This window comes from Lycorma delicatula, chromosome 8, assembly GCF_047948215.1.
Source record: "Lycorma delicatula isolate Av1 chromosome 8, ASM4794821v1, whole genome shotgun sequence".
In the NCBI taxonomy this organism is placed as follows: Eukaryota; Metazoa; Arthropoda; class Insecta; order Hemiptera; family Fulgoridae; genus Lycorma; species Lycorma delicatula.
The window spans coordinates 115863051-115886695 of NC_134462.1; the positions used below are offsets into that span (position 1 = coordinate 115863051).

Below are 23645 nucleotides of genomic sequence, written 5' to 3' on the forward strand. Positions count from 1 at the left end.
TGGTCTTATTTTCCAGTAATATAAAATAATTATATATACCAAAAAAAAAAATATTTACTACTTATCTTTTTTTGTTGTAGAACAAAAATTTACAATCGGTTTTCCTTGACTAAACCATTAGCAAATTATATATTAAAATATTACATGAAAAGAGCCATACAGTTATAACCCAAATGAAAACAAGCAGTTAATGTTTATAATAAAAGTAAATGAACACAGTCATTATGTTATAAGAATTATCATCACCGAGTTCTATAACGTTTTCAGTCTATGGACTACGTGAGTCCAACACATTCTGTTCACACGCGACGATCTTTATCAAATACTAGCGTTCCCTCGTGGCGGCTTCACCCGCAATACTTTTTTAATAGCAAACTTATTTATTTATTTTTTAAATAAGAATAGATTATTGTTGATTATTATTAATGAAGAATAGATTATTGTTTTTAGATTTTCATTCAATCCTGATAAAACTGTAAATAAAATTTTTAATTGTAAGAATAAAAGAAATATTCGATAAACAACGAATTGTTGCACAACTCTTAAATAAAGAAACACAAAAAAGGAAGATAAAAAAAATATTGAACAATCTTTTTTCAGACCAAACCATCTTATTAATGAATTGAAATAATCCAATATAAACTGAAAGCATAAGCCCAATAAAGATACAGAAAAAAATGTATTACAATTCCAAAACCAGCATCCCCGTCGCCGCTTCCCCCGTGCTGTATGGTTACTTCCGTTTCCAATCGCGGTCAGAGGATATTTAGCCGGTCATGGCTCGCTTCGTTCGCCCTTTCCATCTAGCCAGAGGGCTCTGTCCTTTGGATCCCGCTGTGTTCATTAAACTCATGCTTGTCAGAATAATAATGATATTAAAGCCTGTTAAATTTATAAAAAACATATCAGTATTGCAATTTTTTTGGAGCAACAGTTTGGTCATTTACAGGATCCCGAAACTTGGAACGGTTTAAAGATGTGAGTTTCGAAACAGTCTGTTTCAATCTTAAAAATATTATTTATAACTGGTTATCCGTATGTCATACACGTAAAAATGCATTTTATCTCGTTCTTAGCGTTACCCGAAGAAAAACTACTAGGAGATAACTACTTGCCATTTTTAAAACAAAAATATTATTACTTTTATATTTCTTAGTCAAGTAACCAGAGGCAGGTGCAGCCAATCGCATCTTATATACAGTAACAGCGGCTGTATTGGGTTGAGCCACCGTAAACCATGGAACCGTAGAAAAATTTAAATCCAATAAATTAAAAATACTTTTTAGAAATCTATCTGAAGAGTATTTTCAAGCACTAATCTTGCGAATATCTCGTTTAATATAATCGGAAATGGGAAAAATTTACAATCATTGTCCAAATATTTTTACCTTTCTTCACTCCTTTGAAGATCGATTTTCGATAAATCTAGAAACATGTTTTTAGATATTCATATGAAAATTACACAAGCCAAAAATAAAGATGATATTTTCATTTGTTACAGAAAAATAAAAAATAAAAAAAATAAATTTCATTGTTACTCCATTTTAAACTTTTAAACTCGGAATTTTAAATAATCTTTGTTAATGTACACTTACACCTTAAGAGGAATAGGTATACAAATATTCATCAATTATTTATCTTCAATAGTTTTTTCTGGGGGTTGATGAATCAGTTACAGCAGGACAAGTTGCTTTATTAGTGCAGATTTACAGTTTAAATATTTTTCATATCTTCTTAAAGAAATATAAATTATTGTACCTTTTTCCATAAGTATAATTTTTAATATTAGTACTATAAATTTTATTTTTTTATTCTTTGATATTTCAAATGTTAACACACGAATAACAATAACTATTTTTACGAAATTTAAGAAAAGTGTAAATATAGAAAAAGATAAATAGATAAACTTTGTAAATTAATAAAGACGGCAATCTAACGCAGAATATATTTGTGCAAGAAAAAACTATTACTGACCTTAATAAATAGGATTGTTGAGAAATTTTTGTTACGATTCAGTTAATATTAAACACGGTTTGAGGAAAATATAACTCAGATAACTATTGTCAATTATATATATTGAAAGTTAGCCGTAATATATTTTAGTTAGTAATATATTTTCTTATCTTTGTAATGAATTCACTTTTTACAGAATAAATTGAAAAATAAACTATCAAGAATACAGTAAATTATGTTAACAAATGTTGAATTTGAAAGCATTTAATGGTGTTTAAAAGTAAATAGATTCCTAGCAGATAAAAATAGATGTACTTAAATATAAATCAACGACTATTTACACCTATAAACCTAAACAGATATTCATTTACACTTGCAGTTGTATTTAACCGAATAACAGTGCCTAGTTTAAACCAAACAAAATTTATTTATTATCTTGTTTTCTAATCTTTTCGTCAGCAGACCAAATTTTCAAAAGTATTCTTCTTGTGACAGTCCTGTTACGAAATTGTTTTTCATTGTCTACCTCTTCTGTGTTATCAGTAGTTTTCTTCTTCTTCCTGTTAATAAGGTCTAGATTCAACCGGTCCTAGTTCTAATTTTTACTTCACAGAATGTCAGTAACCTCGTCAAACGATATTTTTCCCTCAACCTACCAATATCTCTGGCTTGTATCGATTTATATCTCACGTATGGAAAATAAATCTCGCAGTTTGTATATATATTCTTTCTACTGCACTCTGTAGTCCTTTGAGTTCTTTGCAGACATATCTGAACGGAAATTTTATTTAACTTGGAACAACCTTTAAACCCATTCACACAAGCGAATTTCTCTACTGATTACACGCTATTTTTTTTATCTTTTTTCTAAATCCCAAGCTAACTACTATAAATCAGTAATGGGGTTGACATCTTTCGTTAGAATTTTAATTCCATCTCTTTTCTTACATTGTTCTTCAGATTTCTAATAAAATCAGCCAAACCTTTTTGATTTCCTGAAACAAGGTCATAAGTATAAGTGCATCCCAAATAGTTAAAAGCAGACACTAGTTCCTATATTGCATTCTCAGTCATTATCTTTAAGCAAATAATCTATATTCCTTGCAATCCCAAATTCTTGGTTTTAGTCATTGATATTAGAAAGACATATTCTGAAAAAATTCTATACATCGAAAAAATCTAGTTTTACAGATCTTCCTCAGTTTCTTGAATGATATCATCTCTAAACAGGAGAATATAAATTGTAGATTTTTTGAAAAATATTTTTCCATTCGCTTTATCCTTTACGGTGTTCCACCGTATTCTCTTTCTCTCTCTCGCTCTCTCTGTCTCGCTCTCTCTGTGTCTTCAAATATATGTACATATTGTACGGAAAAGGTTGTATAGAATATAACCTGTTTTCAACCCTTTTTTTTGGATGAATTGAAAAGTAAATCTTTTATTAATACTTTAGTTTATTGTAAAGATTTCTGATTACATTAATTAAATGATCTGGTTTCCAAATGTACTCTCGTTTTTTCTCAACAATTTTCTAGATCGTGAATATATTATCTACAAATAATTTGTGTGATATAAAACCGATTTGTACTTCCGGCAGAAAAATATCAGTTCTAACCTTCAAAATTTCAATAATCATTGCGCTAAAAATTTTTTAATCTGAGAATACGATACTTATAATAAATAAATTAGGTTATTCAGAGAATATAATAAAAAAAATATTTTTCCAGGTTCGGTAGAAAATACTCAGTTTAAAATTATAAGAAAGAATGATTCTTGTTTTTGGTAATAATTATTGTTTCAATGATAATATAGGATACATTGTCCTACGGAACTGTTTCTGACATTGAATACATTATCTAACTTTTTAGTTAATTACTCAATTATTTATAATTTTTTTCTTCAAAAGTAAAACAGATAGTGAATTTTTTAAAAAAGTAGTGGTAAGTTGCCTGAGTTGAATCGGCGCTTAAGTTGGAACATCGTACTAACTTAACATTTAAAGAAAATTTTAGAAGTTTGGTTGCCAACAGTAGTTGCTTTGATAAGCGATAATATAAATAATAAACTACTCTTTATTCGATTTCTGATCGCCGAACCAAGTATATCCACAATCTCGCAACGAGTAAACGAAGTAAAGAAATTTTTGAAAGAAATTTTTCAATTGTCGACAGAAAATCAACAACCGAACAAAACAGGCCGCAGAAAAAGAGACGAGGTGAGCACAAAAAGTCGTGAAAATCACCACTAGCAGCTCGTGCAAAGACCAACTAATTGAATCAAAGAAAAGCAAATTCGGCGGATGAAAAACATAAAAAGTTTAAAGAAAGTTATTTTCCCGGAAAATATGTAAAAACTTTTTATACAGAAAACGACTGGTTTTTCACTTTTTGTAAGAAAAATTAAGACATCCAGTGTATGGCCTGTCGCATTTGGTTTCACACAAATTGTGCAGGAGTTACCGCTACAGTAAAAAAAAAAAGTACTACCCGTTGTGTAAAATGTAATAAATCTTAGTGTGCAACAAGTGTTTTCATTATTCTAGTATTATTGTGTTTAAATATTTTTGTTACTAATTTACTTCATTATATTTTACTATTATTTGGCAAACTTTATTTTTAAATATTAGCTTTTTTTTTTTTTGCATATTTACTTTCACTAATAATATTATGTCGTGCAGTTCTATTATTACTACAACATTTTTATTAAATATACTTCTGTTTTGATATAGACAATCATTTATGTATTAGATAAACAAAAAAATTAATTTATTTTAAAATATTGTATCTATTGTGAGTACATATAAAGTATTGTTATTGTACTGTATGTTCTAAATGAGGAAACTCAGTTTCTTGAATGGACCAATTTTTTTTTTTTTTTTTCATCTTTATTCGTTATTTATTAAATTTTACAAAAAGTAATTACATTATTCCGAGAGAAAATTATATCCTCCATTAAATTTATTTTATGTCCTCCATTAAATTTTTTATATGAAATTAATTTTTGTGGTAGTGTGAATGTAGAGCGATCCAAATTTGGCACCTCTTCCTATTATTAAATATTAAAAACATTTTAAAATGTTTTGAAAATTTTAGAATTCGAATGAAAAATTAGTTTTAAATTTTTATTCTAATTTTATTACGGTGTAAGATATTAATGAACTTTTTATTTATAGCTGAAGTAAAAAAAAAATATCAGAAACGATAAAAAAATTGTACGCTACTGATAATGTGTATATAAAGAATAGATACGATAAACAACTTTAGGCAATATATAAACCTATACATAAATATATAATCGTGAACACTTACGCTTCTAATGGAAAAATTATTAGCGAATCAAAACGAAAGAAATATTTTATAAGTTTAAAAGTGTTTTGCGGTAATAAATTAAATTGCGAGATTAGATAAGTAGGTAGCTACGTAAAATATAAGGTTCCTACCAAACGTTAATGTTTATCTTGAATTTTTAAACGAGATTTAAAAGCACGGTTTAATCCTTGTATTAAAAAAAAAAAGAAAAAAGTAAAACTCGTAGAAAATCTACAAGTAGGCAGAGGGTTTGGGGAAAACTGTTGAAGAAATACGGATAAACTTAACTATAAATGTTGTATGGGGATAAAATACGTTAAGATAGAAGAAAGGGTGAGAGTTAAAGGACGTGATGGAGGGTTAAGGAGAAATGCGTTAAGAAAGAACGATCGGGGGGAAAGCGAAAGAGAATGATAAAGGACGTAGTCAGAGGACTAGAAGGATAAATTTTGCTCTCTGGGAAGTTGCCAATCAACGGAAGCGTCCACCTGTCAAGTAGACAACACTAATTGTGGCTCATTTATCAAGAGCTACCCTCTAAAGCACAAGGACTATGCCTTCCTACTCGGGAGAAGGTGCTCGCATTACATTCTCCTCCCCCTTCGCTTGCCCCCTTACACTATACTACTGGCCACCGGAGAACAGTAATCGTCTTTAGCCCACAACTAATCCATTCTCTGTTGACAGATGCCTCTTGCCTGTCTAAGACAAAAGACTGATGTATAACTCATTACTTACGTATGGAAACAACTTATACACACATTATTTACACTTTTGTTATAGAGCTTGAAAATAAAAAAAACTAACTTAAAAAACTCTACGAATGTTTTACATATATATATATATATATATATATATATATATGTGTGTGTGTGTGTGTGTGTGTGTGTGTGTGTGTAATCAAGTACATAGTGATTCAAAAATGCGCTTTAATATATTGGGAGATTCTACAGTCAAAAATTAGAAAAAAAATATTCATATAAACACAGGTTAGAAAACGGTTCGTTAACGAGTTTCGTCTCGCGAAAAAGTTTGCGCTTAATTAAATTAAACCGACTAAACTCCTCGGGTAAAAATCCAGGGAAACATTTGGTACTTCCTTAAGGTTTTTGTTCTAATAAATTGAATAAAAGTGGTCCCAGACCTCTATATCATGTAGGTTTTAAGAAAAATAGTGTAATAACGAAAACATTTTGTCGAAAAATATATTTTTCTAGTTTTGGAAAACTTTATTACTTTACTAATAAAAAACAAAAATGTTTAATTAACTTTGTAGAAAATTTAATTCTGAAAAAAAGAATAATGTAAAAACGGCTATCAAAGTTAAATACAAATTTGAAAAGTCCAACTTCAAATAGAAATAGAACACACAAACTGGATCGGAAAAGTTACACGATTTTAAACAGAAACAGTACACATAAAAATGCTAAAAATTATAAAAATAAATTTCAAAGACAACCTTCTAAAACGTAAAAATATTTTATTTTTTCATCGGTTGACAATAACAACTAAGTTTAGTGTCTAGGATTTGAATATTCATTTGATCGGTGTTTGTGCCGTTATTGTTTAAACAAGTCATTTACAATGGGTGATATTACATTTTTGTTTGGAGAATTGACGGACATGTTGTTCATTTATAATAAAATAAATAAAACTGAACCGGTGAATACCGGGAGAATTATCCACATCGAAGTTTACCGGATCGTAAAACAATTGAAGCGAGTTCGAGAAACAGGTATGCTTAAACCAGAACGATTCGATGCTGGCCGAGAACGTTTTATGAGAAATGAAGTAGTAATGCTGAATGCGGTAAAATTATCTTCCACCTCAAGCACCAGAAGTTTGTCACATCGCTTTCATGTTTTGCAACCATATGTGTGGTGACGTAATGGAGCAACAACTTTACCCATTCCATAAAAGTGTACAAGAAAGAGTTATTACAACCTGATTTTGATAAACGGATGAAATTCTGTCAATGGTAAATTAGAAAATGTGAACATCATCCTAGGTGCCTAAGTAATATTCTAAATACGTGTGTATCCTCCTGTTTTACTAGAAATGGCATTGTAAATTATTCAAATACTCACAGAGCAGAAGAAAATACTCGTGAGATTACTACAAGTCATTTTCAACGAGGTTTTTCGTTTGATGTGTTGTGTGGTCTTCTTGATGATAATCTGATAGGCTCTTTTTTCTTATTTCCTAGAATATACTTGATTTTTTTTTTTTGCAAACAAATCTGATGTAATTCGTTTGCAGATAGAGGCCAGATGTTGTATTCAGCGATGGCGCACTTTGTCACTTCTACCGTAGTGCGATGACTCATTTAAAAATCTAACCCAGTAAGCAATAGAGTGCTGAATTGGTTTACTAAAACGGCCACTTTGATCTGCCGATCACACGCTAGCAAACCTTTTCCTGTGGGGTTGGATGAAATCGTTAGTTTACTTCGCTCCTATTGGTACTCAAGAAGAATTGAGACATCGTATAACAGAAGCTGGAGATAATATTAGTAATAATAACGATGCTTAGACACAAGTTTGCTTGGCATTTCTCCCGCCACCACCCCATTCTATCGCCCTAAAGCATAAGACCGAATGTCTGTGCCACAAACGGCTACTGAGCCTTGAAACAGTTTAGCGACCAGTGTCCTAAATAGCACCTAGATCTTATCTAACAGCGTGAGTGGACTAAGCGCGGTGCCATACAAAACCAGATTACGTGTCCCAACCGCTCACTTGTCATATATTAACGAAAATGGGTAGGCGCACACTGTCAACTACTAAAAATATATATGACGTCCATAATATAATTAGTTCGTCTAGGCAGCAATTCGCTGCCACGCCTAGATCGCTGAATGCCAGAAAGTATCTGCTCACCATTTTATAGCGCTTGGTGCCATAATAATTGGCTGGTGGTCAGTCAGGGTTAGCTTCCCTCGGCAATGCGGTTAGAGTCTTTCCAATAAGTAAACTACGGATGCCGGTTGAATAAAGCAACCTCATCTAGGAACTTCCACACAGTCCGACGATGCGGCCCTCGCCACATTGACTCGCCGCTTGTTAGTGGCCAATTTTCCCCTAAACCTCTAAGTTGCAGGGTGGCCCGGTCACTGGCCCCTTCAAGAGCAGGGCAGTCAAACATCAGGTGTTCAATTGACTGGACCTCCACGCAGACGCACAGCTGCTAGGCGGAACCGAAACAGATATTAATTCAAGTTTGGGTGGTTGGTTAGCACGCGGGCACCGATTGCCCTAAAAAACGAGCTTGACGCATATCATCCCACCAAATCCTGTATAAACTTATACAAGGATCTTCCCTTAGTCGTGGTGTCCCATTCCAGATGCCGTGCTTTCATCGCGAAGCTCTGCAGCCTCTTCCGCAGGCGGCAGATGGACAATGGACGAAATTTTGCTCCGGTGCATTGTGATCACGGTTCGGCTCCGGTACTACTATTAGACATATCCGGCTAGCAATGATTCACGAAATTAAACCATGCATTGAACAGAATGGCTGTCATATTGGTCAACTGTTTTGAAGAAATGTTCACAGCTTTACCAATTTACCATTTTGATAGTCATTGACTTTTAGAAAAAAAAAAGTATGTGATTTTTTTTAAATCTCTTTTTGTTCACTTTTTCTGTTGATTAGTTTTCTAATTGTTATCATTCACGTTATATTGTTCAAAGATTGATGATAATTGTTCTGATTAAATCTCATCAATTTTCTTATCCGGTTTTTGTGTTTTGATTCTAATTATATTTGAACTCTTCAAATTTTATTTAATTTTAATAGACATTATTTACATTTTTTTTCAGAATTCAATTTTCTACAATAGAAATTTTTATTTGTTTATTGGTAAATTAAAAAACGTATTGTATTGCAAACCCAAAAAGTGTACTTTCTGACAAAAAGCTTTTCGTGTTTTACCTTATTTTGCTTAAAACCTAAGTAAGATAGAGGTCTGGGACTAATTTTATAGGTAAAAAGTCAAAAAGAACTACCAGAATTACCTCTCGATTTGTACCCCAAGATTTTTAGTACGGTTTAATTTCACGGAGTAGAAAGCAGGGGCTAAATGTTTCGCGAACCGAAACTCGTTAACGAACCATTTTTTGACCAAAGTTTATATGAACCTTTTACTTGTTTTTGGCTATAGAATCATCTGCCGAGAGATTGCCGTGCAATTTGGATTTACTCTGTATATTCATTATTTCTAAACATCGATTAACTAACAACAAAAAAAAAAATGGTTTCATAATTTGCAAAGAATGTATATTACTAATACACATACAAAACAACAATGGTAAAGAAATTTAAGTATTAAACTGAACAACCTGAATTATCGTTCAAATCATTTCAACACCAAAAATAATGTTTACCATGGAGTACCAATAATTTTATATTCACTTTGAATGCTGCTAAATAAATAAAATAAATAAATAATAAATATTTTGTGTTATCATGCTGCTAGTGTTTTAGAAAATAAATTGAATATTACTGTACTTTCAACTGCCGCCTTTCTCCTATATTATAATCACTCCTGTACTATGATCCCCTTTCCTAGATAATTATCAACTCGGTCAAAGCCATCTGAGACGGAATCCTACTGTCCATCATTATTTATTTTAGGATAACTTTGACAAATTCTATAAGGAGTAGTAGCGATTGATTGTGTTCTCAGTAATCATTTTGTACCTCTTTACAAATATATACCCAATTAACTACGTTTAGTGGTGTAATAAAATACTTATGAACCATTTGATCTGTTATAAAGTGAATAATCTTACTTTCATCCATTCAGAAGGAGAAGAAATATAATTTCATCGTTGACTGGAAAGGATTTTCGAAGAAATAACTACTTATTTGTTAAATAAACAATTTTTATAAAAGCAAATGATAATTATATTTACGTAAACTAATATCAGTAATCTTTAATGCAAGAGTACTAGCCTTTTATGTTATTTTGCAATAAGAATGTTCTAGTTTAGATCATTTGCGTAATCATAAACAGAGCCAGTGTACATATCAAAAATTGGTAAGAGAAAAAGGGAGAAAAGGTAAAAAAAAAAATATTTGAAATGCTTATTAGGAGAATAGTTTAAAGCATTTTAATTTTTGGAGAACCATTTCTACTTGTTTTACTCGTCCTCAAATTGAATGTTATTTCAACTTTGCACAGGAAATAGCCAGGGTAAAATTAGGTTAACAGAAATATGGAGTTGCATTAGAAATGATTGTTTAGTATGTTATTTCAAACGGTAATGTAACTCTGATTTCTACTGAGATATTCACCCTAAACTCACCCTAAAGTTAAATTTCCGTAACATAATATTATTGAATAACGCCGAATAATACTGTAAAGCTGTATACAGCTGTTTCGAAACCTTAAATCACCGGCCAGTTTCACTAATATTTATTTTTACTGTTAACAAGATTTTTTTTTCATAAAGTAATAACACAATAAAAAGAGTTAAAAATAAAGACTAAATTTTTACAACCGAGATATAACCTCTTTTTTTATTTTACAGAAAATTATATTGAAAAAAAATCTTTATTTTCATTTTACATACATCACATAAATTTTAAAAGGCATAAATGAAAATAGTATATTTATATTCTTAAAATTAATTGTCCTTATTCTTTCATTCCAAAAATTTCTAAAACTTTCTCCTTCAAGAACTAAAAGTTAATATGTTATATTTGTACCAAAACTGACTAAACTTACGGCTAATTATTTTTAATCGTACTTTATTACAATTATATCTAAGACCTTTTTCTTCTTTGTTTAACCTCCGGGACCACCGTCATGTATTGCTTCAGAGGATCAGATGAATAATTTGTAGCGCGTGTGAAAATGGCATGCCTGACCGGGATTCGAAAAAGAAGTATGAAATCGTTGAAGAAATTTACAAAAAAAAAAAAATCACATAAAATTCAATCATTCATTCATTTTTTTTTTAAATTGTTAGTTTTATGATTCTTTTATCTAAGAATCTACAACCAATCAGATATATTTACGACGGCTAAAAGAAAGTGCTTATACCTTTGTTAATCTAATAATAAAAATGTAACATAAAAAAAACACCAAATCTATTTGAAATTATAGAATATAATAAAATAAAATGAACCAACAATCGGTTTTAAAATGTTTGGTTTAATTATTTTTGCGTAGCACAAAGAAAAAATGATATTAATCGATCCAAAGTTTATGAATTGGTGACCAATGGACGAAGCATATTATAAAATATAAATAATCCTGTAAATGTAATTTATATTCCGTAAAATTAAAAAAAAATGATGGAATGTGATGTAATTCAGTAAATTATAAAAAAATATATTCAGAAATATGAAATAATATTAGATTACGCAATCCAACCAACCAGCTAATGCGAAAAAGAACCCTAACGTATCTTGATGTAGATTTCCCCCTTTTTTTATTTTTGTCCTTACATAATGTATTCAAAATTACTACTAATTCTTTATATAAAACTTGCACTAAAATAACTAAGTTTTAGCGAGACATTTTAGCATTTATGATAAAAGTAAATAAACTACACGAATTTGATAAGTTTTTCTCTTTTGTAGATAGAAAACAAAATTAATTGAATCTTTGTATTGTTGTATAGCGTTATCCGAGTACCGAGTCTTTTTTATCGTTATAGATTGAAGAAAAACCATAACAAATATTAAACAATAACAAAAAATCATAATATTTATGGATAAATATGATAAAATATTGGAAAAATATTATCGGTAGGCAAGGTAGGCGATACTGCCTACGGCGGTAAAATTTAGAAGCGGCAAAACCGTCTGAACTAGAGCCCCCAAAAAATAAACACAACCCACAAAAATATATTTCGATTACTTGAACCTAGAAAATAATATTATTTACTGTATATTCGTACGATACTAGTTTTATTTATTGTTTTATAAGTATATCTAAATTATCTCTGAAAATAATAGGTACTAGTTTTAGTTAGTAAGTTTGCTGTCGCTTTATTGAAAAACAAAATTTTGTTTTTCAATAACAAAATTTTGTTTTTCAATAAAACAATTTTCCGTAAATCTGTGTTTGTATTATTGTCTTAATTCAATTATATGTTATTTTTCTAGTTTACATGGTTCTTTTATAATTCTGTTTTTTGAAAATTTTAACGTTTTTTTGAAGCTTGAAGGAGGAATTTTTTGGATTTGAGAACAGCGGCAAAAAAGCTAGGGCCTGCCCTGGTATTATTCAACATTAAGATGTATAAACCAATTAAATTAGGTTTTTCTCGAATTTAGATTTGCTAATATAAAATGTGCAAGTTACAGTAATTAGCTGACATATGTAAGATAAGTGTCACGAGCATCTGCTAATCAGTTAATTCATAAAATTTAGTAATGTGTAACAATGTACCTTAGCTGTAGCCTTTGTTTCAATTATAACAATTTTTATTTAATTCTACATTAGACTATGTACTGAATAGTTTGATTAAGTTCTCATTCAATAGTTAGTATTGTCATATTTTTTATTATTAATAATAGAGTGCATATCTGATAATTATTTTAATATTTATTTTGTGTGTGATTAAAATTTAATTTTTTAAAAACGCACAATAGTTATGTTTTAACAAAACTTGAATGAACCAAATATATCTGTAATAATTGCGGCAGATTGTAAAACTTTTGCAATTATTTTAACTCTTTCATAATAAACGTTATGAAATATATATTTTTAAAAATACATTTTTTTTTTTAATTTAGAGCCCTGTATTTATGGGAATCAATTGATTTAATGGTCGCCATAATAAAATTTATAAACCAAAATTTCAAATGAAAATGTTTTGATTTTGGGGGCTCCCTTACTCTGAGGGGATAATTTAATAAAATATTTTTTTTTAAAGAAGGGATCCTTGACAAAAATAAATACATAAAAAAAAAGTGTAAAAATACATTAAAAAAAAGAAGTATAACTTTAATGACAATAATGAAAAAACTTTTTTTTTTGTTTTTTTTTTGGGTCAGGTAAATTATTATAGGGACCAAAACTACTTAATTTTATTTATTCTTAAATTAACAAAAAATGTGTTTTCATAATAAAAATTAGAGCGACAGAAAAAAAGAAAAACTATTTTAAAAATGGGGGAAAATTAAAATTTTTCCTGTTTTTTTAAAATATTTATATGTACGTTAAAGCTTAACACTATTGCTTAAGTAAAATGTTCTCTAAATCTAACATCCTCTTCACTAATAATTGTAATAGGAATGTAAAATTTTCCAAAAACCTATCAGTGTTTAAGATTAATCATTCTGGAAAATTGTAGACCTTTTTGACAGCCTTGCATATGATGTACAAAATAAAACAAAATTTTAATATTTAAATCGAAAGGAGAATATACATTTCAATTTTAAAAGGGTTTTTTAAAACAAAAAATTGATTATTTTTTATGCAATGCTGATATCAAATTTTCCAAAATAAAATTTTTTCTAAAGTGCTTCTTAGGAAAGGCGAAATTTTTTTTCGCGGTATCACTCACCTCCTGAATGAAATTTGAAAAATCGATCAATACACCATGTATTGAAATATTTGAAGAAAATCGATTTTATCAATCCTGAAATATAAAGCCAAAAACAGTGCGACACACATTGTGCATACGCACTTAAGGTATACATATGTTTTTTTTGGTCTATAAGGGAAAGTAATATAGAATTAATTTCAAACTTTTTTGTATTAGTAAAAAAAAAAAAAAAATACTAACGGTTCTATAATAAAAATATTACACTATTCTTATAAATGTAGAATGATCTTTTAATCTTAATATTTATTCCATTTAAACAAAAAGGCAATGTAAATTATTATAACAAACTAAACCAATCTAACTTTACGAAAATTTAGTATATCTAATTTGACGTACCGTGAAACAATACAACTCGACCAACCAGAAGTTGAAACTAACAGGGTGAATATCTTGATGTTATTTTTTCCTAGTTCTTTTTCAAGGAAAAAATATTTTTATTACGTTTTTATTAAATTAAAAAAATAAATAAATAATTGGTACAAATTGTATAGAAAATTTTTAATTTGACAACTAACCAACTTTTTGGTGCAGTTTTGATCATGCTAGCTTTAAGATCAGTAGGTCTCGGATTTAATTCCTAACAAGCGGTTTCACATTTTTTCCAACTTTTTGGTGCAGTTTTGATCATGCTAGCTTTAAGATCAGTAGGTCTCGGATTTAATTCCTAACAAGCGGTTTCACATTTTTTTATCTATCATTTCATCCATCAACGTTTTCCCAATTCAGTAAACGCAAAGACGCATGTCCGAAAAGGTAATATAAAAAAAAATGTATATATATGACGATATATAATAAAATTCAGCCAACCAATCAGATTTTACGAAAAAATTATTCAATGTTTGGCCGTAGGGTTAGATTACCCAGTCAAGCTGACCGGCCGTGGAGTTAAAGAGAATGAACATTGTTATTCAGATTTCTTTCTCGTTTTTTTTTTTATTCTAATATAAAATGTGCATGAAAAAAATTATTTTTATATGAATATTGATGAAATATAACGAAACATAAAAAGAAAAATTATGATTTAATTTTTCCTATAATTTAAGTGAAAAATAAAATTCATACGCTAACGATAAATGAAATGATGACCGCCCGACTGCTGTATTTTATTTTTAAAGTCAAATACAAATAAAAAAAAAATCTGGTACATTTTCTATTATTCTCAACGTAATAATTTTTATAGTTAAATTATAAAAATTAATATTTATAAAAGTAAGGTTTGTTTTATTATTTTTTGTAGAAAAATGTATCGTTTAATTATTTGGATTGCTTTAAACCAAATTAAACTAATCACCAGTGTAGTATGATCTAATGTTATGTTTTTCTTTTACGTCTTTAATTCCAGAACGGTGTTACCGTTTTTCGTTAAATATTTCTCTAACGATTTGTTATACTTCTCTTAAGTGATACTCTTATTTTTGCAATAGATAAAAGAAGAAAACGGGAAATGGTTGTCACCTTTTTTTCAAATGGAGAACTCGAAATATTTTTGAAAAATGTTTTGTAGGGTTTCAAATAATGATTAAAATAAGATCTGAAATAAACATTTAAAATCTTTTTAAGAACATTATGCACCCATGCATTCAGAGCATATAAATCATTTAAAACAATTCATAATTTAAGTAACGGTAACTTACGCTGAAAAATTAATGTTATTTTGTTAATGTTACGGTAATTACATTGTAATAACAAATTATATCCATATATTTACATTAGAGAATCAATTAATTACTAAATTATGTTTCAGTCTCATGGTATTATTAAAATTAAGAAAAATACATAAAAAAATGTAGTCGGTCATATTGTATCAATGAGGGTCCGATAGGTTTGTCGATACATACCCTTGTTGAACCAATATCTTTTTCTACAGATATTTTCAGAATCAATAATAATTATTATTTAGTAATTTTTTTTTTATATGACCAAACGTAAGGGTAGTTTGAACTAGGCGTTTGTTATGAATTGCATAGATAGCACTGGTGAGAACCAGTAGGCTATATTTTATATGGGCCGTAGTCCTTTCTTTTCCCTTAAAAATCCATACAATCAAAAAATAATCATTTGTACATTAATGAGATGAACATTTATAAGATTAAAATAAATATAAATATACCCCGTTCTTTCAAATAATGGTATCAAAAAAATTTAAACAATTTATTGTACAAAAAAAAAGACCGATTAAAATTTTGTAATACAATAAACACACTGTAAACATACGAATTTTATTTTAAATACAAGGCTGCAGAATAATTTATTTAAAAAAAATTCTGATAAAAATTAACAAATCTTTTTTGACGTTAATAAACTTACTTAACAAAGTAGTACTTAAATTAATGAATATAATGAAGACGAGAAAATGAAGTAGAAAATGAAGAAAGGAATGTTTAAAGAAACAGTAAAATAAAAAAATAATTTGAAGTAGTGGACTAAATAACTTACAGGAACAATATAAGTCTGTGAAGAGTCAAAAAACAAGACGGACACGGCATTGAAAAGAGAAATATCAATTTGGGCAGCAGTGAAAGGCCGGTGTGTATTTAGCCGCTCTTTGAAGACTCTCAGACCAGACTAGTAGTAACATTTTCATTAAAAGCTTGCCTCGCTTCATCTTGCTTCACTCTCGCACTTAAAATTTCTCTCTTTCTTTCTATCGTTCGCTCTCTCTTTCTCACTCGCTCTTCTCCTGTATTTCACCCGTGCCTTATCAAAACATTTTATGAAATTAACTCTGGCAACGTTTCCCTCTTCCACTTGTTCTACACAGCTCCAAGATCTTTCTTGCTAATGCCATTAATTTGATTATTTGTGCTGTCTTTCCGTTGTTTACTTACATTACACGCCTACCGTATTTCAAGAACCTGCTATTCAACATCCAGCACTACCCGCCGCAACGCTAGTACTTGATGTACCCGACGTTCATCTAAATGAAAATTCCCTAGGGTAACGTACTTCACAAAACCACGAAAAAAATTCAGTTTTGAACGACTCGACTGCGAGCGAAACGAATGAGCCATCCGGTAAAAGTTCGTCTATTTCTACTCGCTAACCTATAAAATAAACATTTTGATTAAAACTCTTTCTATATTCCTGTTATCGTAGTACTTTTAATTCAGCATATAAAAATTTAATTATCACGAAACCACAACATTAAAAAAAATGTAATTATGCTTTCATATCATTTAAAGGTTGAATTACCCGGCGTTCTTCCTGTTACTAGTTCTTATTTGCTAAGATACTCCTAAAATATCTTGATAAACAATCGAGAAGTGTTATACATAAAGGATTAAAAAAAAATATTATTCCCTTTAATTATTGCTGCTTGAAAGAATTTTTCTAAATAAATCTCCGAAAAGTTATCTACGCACACTAATTATATTCGCGCATAAATCAATAACTGTTATCTATATAATGAAAATAAATAACTGGTTTCTTTTCCTCAACACCGTAATATATATCAGTGAATATACCTTTCCGGCCGACTAAACTTGGTTTATATTGATGGTAATTGTTCTCAGGTTAACAACCTTACAAGAGTGTACAAAATGTTAAATAAATTTAATAATACAAAATTGCACTACATAACTTAATGCAATTGACGTCATTCAATTTCATTTCTAATGAATTATTTACTTAAACGTTATTTTACTGAAAATTTTAAATTCAATTTTTTTTTTTTATAAACAAAATCATTTATATAATAAAATATTCTAAAAAAAATTAGCCTATTTTGGATAAAAGGTCATCCATTATTATTATTAAGTATAATTAACAACTATTTATTACTATTCTTCGTGGTATAAAGGTCGAAAATATTTAACTGTATGCAGGATAATTAATTTAAAAAATATTTCTTTTTGGTGTTTAAAATTTTGACCTTAATCATTCTGATGAAATCATACACTTAAAATTAATACAAGCCTGTATAAATTATGTTTTGAATCGAAACGTTGTTAGGATTGTCACAACATAAAGTAGTGGACGAAAATAGGTACATATAAAAATTTTCTATAAATAGATTAATTTGAATGTACAACTTGAGCTGAATTAAAGATATTGAGTTATTTAAATAGAGAGAAAATAACAATAAAACTGTGAACGTAAGCTAGGAACAAATACAAAATTCCTTAACAATTATGTACTCGTACATATGACTAGTACTCCGAATACTCGTTTTAGAAAAAAAGTTTTCTACCTCTTTTTAAAACATATGTATTATTTCATGGTAATTATTTAAACTATTTTAAAAACTAAGAAAATATTTCAAGGTTTTTTCTGATACATCTTATATTCCCTTTGAGAATATCTATTAGGTGCCTTAATTTCAATATATCTTCTCAGATGAAAATACGGTATTCTCATTAATAGGAAAAACCACAATATAAAATATTTTGTCCTGATTTGTGCTCTAAAAATAGAATGATACATCACTGAAAATCTTGGGGATTTTTTATACAGAAAAACGGTCGTTTTATTTATATTTGACCTGAACATTATTAATTTCTCAGCAATAAATTTTTAAAAGTTTCCAACAAAATTGTTGTAAATCCTAACAAAATTGGATTAAAACATACCCTATAGATTTAACATACATGTATTTTGTTAAATTTCCAATCACTAATAAAGATTTTCAACAGAATCTACAGAAAATTTAATTCTTAAAAAAAATTATGTAAATAACGACAAGCGACATATTATTTTTTTAAATATAAGTTTAAAAAACTTCTTTCTTTATTTTATTTTTTATAAATTAGCGGGAATCAACAGCTGTAATCATTAGCCGGGTAAAAATTGCTAGCGTATGATAAAAGATGCCATGCCTGATCGGGATTCGAAGCCGGGTCCTCCGTACGAAATGCCAAGACGCTATCTACACACCACGAAAGTCGGCAACTTGATTTATAATTAAACCAAACAGGCAAAAAAATTGTGTAATGTTATAATTTTGAACTAAATTAATAATTTATTATCACATTTAAAATAAAAAAAAATAAAAACGTAATAAAGTTACCGTTAAATTGTCTAAAAAAAACAAAACAAACAAGAAAGAGGACCGGCCTATTAACAAATTTCATTTACAATAAGAAAATTTCAATAAAAGCTGAAATTTGGCATTACAATACGGGAATTAAAGTAGAAAGCCTGTACATATCACAATGCATCTTCAGTTTGACATCAGATCAAATATATCCAACAGCAAAAATCCTAGAACAACAAAAATAAGCGAAGACGAAATAAATTCAGAAGTAATAAAAATTTTTATAAATAAAATGAAATCGGTAAGATGTCAGACTTCATCTGAAAAAGAGGACCAAATTATTCTGCCAACTTATGAGAATGGAAAATAACAGGCTCACAAAACATCTCCAAACAAAATATTTACAATAAAATGGAAATCAATGAATGTCACTGGATGAAAAATAATTAAAAGAAATGAAAGTATATGTAGAAATAGTACAAGATAGAACAATATTCAGAAAACTGATACAAGGTTTTAAAGGTTTCTTTTTAGGAAACGCTTAAAAAAAGAATAGAAAAAACACCTGATCATAAAAGATAAGACAAAATCAAAGCGAAAGAAAACGCACAAAGAAATAGTTCACGTGGTCTTCAATAGGCCAAAATAAAAAAGAAGTTTTTTACAGTAAAAAATTTACTGTACGTATTTTTTTGATTGTATGGATAAATGTGAGTTCAGTTTGCCCGTTGAAGAAATTTTGAATGAAATCACCAGCAATTTATTTTTTGTATTTATTGAATGCTCTGTTTATAATTGAGAAATATGGTACTATATCCAATAAAAGCTTTTGTTTTTCGGTTGTTAATTTTGAAATATACAAAACGCGTAATGACTTTTTTCCAATATAAGATTGTAAAATTTATTGCAGGTGTTCAAAATTTGTGAAAAAATTACAATTTCATAAAGTATTAAAAGTACTAAAATTTTATCATATATATATATATATACCATAAAAATTACATAAAGAAATTAAAAATATGAAATTTTACTTTTTTAAGATAATGTTATTATTAATTATTTATAAAATTATTTCCAATAATTGTATAAAAAATTGGTTGTAGGTTCTAAATTTGTATGAAAATATACAGTAGTCTACGTAAAAACTAATTGTTATATTATTATGCAATACTATAATACAATTATTAAAGAAATTCAATTATAAAATTTTACTGCAGCGGCCGTACTACGTTCTTGTTTTTTACTTTCTTGTACGAAGTAAACGAAGATCGCGAAAAATTTTAATTTTCAGATTTCAACAAAAATATTCACTTCGACCACCGCAGAATCCATTTTGACTAGTTCCGGCGTGTCGTCTGTACGTATGTACGTACGTATGTATCTTCGCATAACTCAAAAACGATTATCCGTAGGATGTTGAAATTTTGGATTTAGGACTGTTGTAAAATCTAGTTGCGCACCTCCTCTTTTTACTGCAATCGACTTGAACAAAAATGTCAAAAAAGTGCAAAATCCCAAAAATTTGGATTTGGACTTTCGCTTAACTGCAGTTACAAACCCTCATTCACAACTTTTCAACGATATATATCATAAGTAGCACTTATTTTGATCTTACAAGAGGAAGGCACATCGGTTCGAATTCGACTTCATTTCCCCTTTTTTTAACTTTTTTTTAAATTTAAATATATTGATTTATTAATAATTATTAATCTGCGATTTAAAAAGAATTTTACAATAAATAAAAATTCATAATAACAATAAAAAATAAAAATAAAACAAATCACAAGTTATCAGTGAAATAAAATTTTATTTACTTTTAAAAATGTGGATATGTTATTTAATAGGCGTACAAGGAAGTCATGGTGTCCACATCATATATTTAACAGAATATAATTATTTACGATCTGTGCCCTCAGAAAAAATGATTAAATATGTTAAATGTCTATTATGATTTAAAAGAGAGAAACACCAACAATTATTATTAGTATCTCTGTATTCTGTTTATTCTAGCAAGTAACCTATAACATCTGTCGATAATTATTTATTGATGTGACAATAATTAATTATTTTTATTGCGTGTCAAAAATGCTATTTCTGACCGAGAATCGTACCCAAAATCCCTTGATGAAAGACAAAGAAACTACTACCATTCTGCTAGGGATATCTGCATTGAATGAAATTTTATTTTTTCATTAAAATAAAATAGTTCATTATTCATATAGTATTTTATGGTCGATGTTTGATCTGAAAACTTTTTGAAAAAATAAAAACTATTAGGATAGATAAAAATGCAATTTTACAATCTCAAAATCAAACCTTCGTAATTTTCAAATACTGATACATAATTTTTGATTCATAATTCACAAAATATACTGAAACTTTCAAATGAAGAAAAACCTTTACGTAACCTAAAAATATCTTTGTTAGTGGTATTCTCTATATTTAATTAAAAGTGGACGTAAATAGTTAGCAAGAAGCTTAAGTACAAAATTAATAACCCGTGAAATACAAAAAAATTATATTCATATTTATGTGTTGCTCGGGTAGAACGACGATTTTCAAGTTTTAATTGAGCAGAATGAATACAGAAGCTAATTAAGCCGTTAAAAGTACAAGTTTAGAAGGACTTTTACAGGAGTTAGCGTTAAAGTTGATGCCATCAGAAGTTTGTTCACGACACAGTTCTTGTGTTAGTGTATTTGTATAGAAGTAACCTAGCTCAGGTTACTTTGTAGTAGTAGGAACCTAGTAAGGTAATTATTTGTGGGACAAGAGCGCACAGATGCCCACGTAATCAAGACGAAGTGTGGTGACCGGTAGCGTTATGACTCCCTTGAGTTCCACACGACGGAAACACAATTTCAACACTCCACGGAATTGTTTTATACCTAGTACTGACCTCACAAATTCTACCGCAAGTAAGCTTTTATTACTCAATTCCATGTACTGTACAACAAAATACAGACGAACATAACAGAGTTATAACTCTTTCATTTCTGACTTTTCTAGCGTATACAACCGGCTTATGGTTTTCTTTATTTTCATTTTTGTTTTAAATTGTACAATTTTTCATGGTATTTGTTTTATATTTTTACGCGTCATAATTTTTTCTTTCATTTCCTTTATGATCATTTATATTTACTGTAAAAAAAGAAAAGTTACTAAAAGGTTGTTGATTGTATGTGTATGTGTCCACGTGCGCTATCATTTTACTTTTACGTTACACTTAACATGAACTGTGAAAATTTGTAATATTGTCTTTGTCTTACCTGTATCATAAAATCGATACACAATATTTAAATTTATTACTAATTATTATTTACATTTCCTTCAGATAATTAAAAAAAAACAATTTGAATATCATTCCTTTTTATGTAAATTATTAACAGTATACTTTGCTTTGTGTGGGTCATGTCATTAACATCTAAAGAGGGAATGTGTATAGTAAAAATAAATAGTTTTGATAAAATCAAGACGATATTTAAATCAAGAGCAGCATAATAACGTAATTAACGAAGTTTCTTATTAAAGTTACAGATTTAATATTTCACCGATTCGTTGAAATAATGAAATCAGTTGCCTTATCTATTCTGCTCTTTACTACTGATAAACTAATAAACAAAAAGAAACCTGTCGATACAGAAATATTGAAAAAAGCATTGCAATTTTCCGGATGACAGAGATTATTACGAAATTCTCATTACCGAAAACCCTCAACAAAGGGGTTTATGCTTAAATGTTAATAGTTGATTTGTATATACTCTATAAAAGTTGGTAGATTATGGGGCATCCCCTTAAAACGTCTGAGCTTTTTTCTCTTGTAGTTCTGAAGGAAAAATATATTTTTCTTGTAAAGTATAAATAAATCAAGTCATTAATCAGCAATAACTTGTTTCCATTGAGATAAGGATGAATAAAAAAATACCTCTTTATCTTTCAACAAATTTTTGTTGAAAGGGGTTCAACTGCTTCAAAAGACCTTTAAGCTACAGATATCGTGGGATGTTTAGCCCTTTTTGAGGTCACTCTGTAAGTTTACATTATTTTTTACCATGAATCCCTTTTTTTAACCTTAAATCTTTCAATTAGTGATGTTATGTTAGGTAAATAATGGCTGTAATTTTGTGATATGATACAGTCAAAAGTTGCTAACAAGAACGACACAGCCATTACTACAAATAATAAGTGTGCATCCCCATTACAAACTGACTAACAAAAAGTAACGGAAAATTGAAATGATTCTTGTTGTCTCCTTTCCTGAGTCAAATCTACTATAGTATAACACCATGATAAGCCCCCGAAAACCAGAGAAAATTAAATTACAAAAATTTAGACCTCCATTTTGTTCAATATTGAGAAAAGATATTTAATGAATTTAAAACTTTTTTAAAAATTCAACCGGAGGTCCTAGGTTCGAATACTGGTCAGACATGGCACTCTTCATACGCTACAAAATTCCATATTCCACGCATAAACTACAAGCTTATGTAGCGATATCATAAAATATATATATATATTTTCAGATAAAACAACCCCTACTTCTGTTTAATTTAACTTAGCTAGTTTTGTACGTCTCAGCTATAACAGAGTTAGATAGTATAAACCAACAAAAAATGTACCCTTTTTATTATCACAAAATATTTTATAAGCAGTATTTCAGGTTAGCCTATTAAGTTAAATTAACTGAACATTTAACGTAAAAACTAAATTTTTGAAAAAAAATTATCTATATTTTAATTTGAAAATATGTCTGAACAATATATTATATAAAAAAACAAATCAAAAAAAAAAACAAAAAAAAAGTTATTTAATATTGAGAATAAATATTAAGTTCATTATATATTTTTT

At 28.8% G+C, this 23645-nt stretch overlaps 1 protein-coding gene across 1 annotated transcript in view; it reads right to left on the bottom strand.

Annotated features, from left to right (window-relative positions):
* Window positions 1-23645, bottom strand: part of LOC142329518 (discoidin domain-containing receptor 2-like) — a 405738-nt gene that overhangs the window by 122452 nt on the left and 259641 nt on the right. The gene's annotated exons all lie outside the window — the stretch shown is intronic.